The following is a 1,032-nucleotide window of genomic DNA, read 5'->3' on the forward strand; positions in this document are numbered from 1 at the left end:
GAGTCATGGCAGGTTCTCGTTTGATACCGACCGACAATCGACTCCCCCCCCCCGCCGACCAAACTTCACCCACGCGATCCCGCCAGGCTACGTATACTTAGCCATGTGCATGAGTCACCGGAAATACTCGGAAGCGCTCTAGTCTTCCTCTTCTTATTTCTCCACTTCCACCTCGTTCGTTCTCGATCTCGTTTAAAGTTTCATTTCATCGTGACGTCACGGGAGTCTCCGCGGCTATCCCAAAGCTCCCTTCTTCTCCTGATCCGCCACCTCACCTCTCTCCAGTTACATGAATATCGCGTACGAACGTTCGTATTGTCTAGGTATAATCTTTATCCGCCGTCTAGTGAGGACTTTGGGTTACGGAATAATCTCTAAGTCTAAGTTCCAACGACAGAGATTACGCGGAATTCTAATTTCGACGAGAGAAAAGTCATAATGCTTGTAATATACTTTTTTTTTTTTTTAATTTTCACAGCCGTAGTCACAGCTTTCAATGTTTAATAACTTACGCAATAGGTACGCACGTCGCATGGTTAAAATATGATAAAAACTTGAAAACGAAACACTGATCTTCCTACTCTGCCTCCCCCCTTCCGATCGGCCTCTATACACGCATTTCAAGAACAGAAGTGCATAAATAAGAAACGTACTCCTTGGTTCGTAGAATGCATGTTTATCTGCTTTCTCTCATTTCTCGGCAGCCCTAATAGTTCAACGAATTATATGTGGGTAGGCGGAGCGAATTAAATATTGACGAAAAACGAAAAAAGCGTAATAAAATAATCGTCGTAGCAACAGGGCGGGAGGGGGTGGGGGGCCCTGGTTGTCGCGTTACGCTACTGCCTCGGCTGGTTCCACGGCGGCGATGACGTCACTCGATAACGGTGGCCCCTGATTGGCGGACACGGGTTGTATCCGGACGGGAATAACGAATGACATCATTCGGCTCACGCCTTTCCCCTCCTGCCCCCTTCGTCTTCCACTGCTTCGGGCCAAGGTATTCCCCCGCGGGGTGAGTCATCCTCCTCG

This window comes from Neodiprion fabricii, chromosome 7 (genome assembly GCF_021155785.1).
Source record: "Neodiprion fabricii isolate iyNeoFabr1 chromosome 7, iyNeoFabr1.1, whole genome shotgun sequence".
Taxonomy (NCBI): Eukaryota; Metazoa; Arthropoda; class Insecta; order Hymenoptera; family Diprionidae; genus Neodiprion; species Neodiprion fabricii.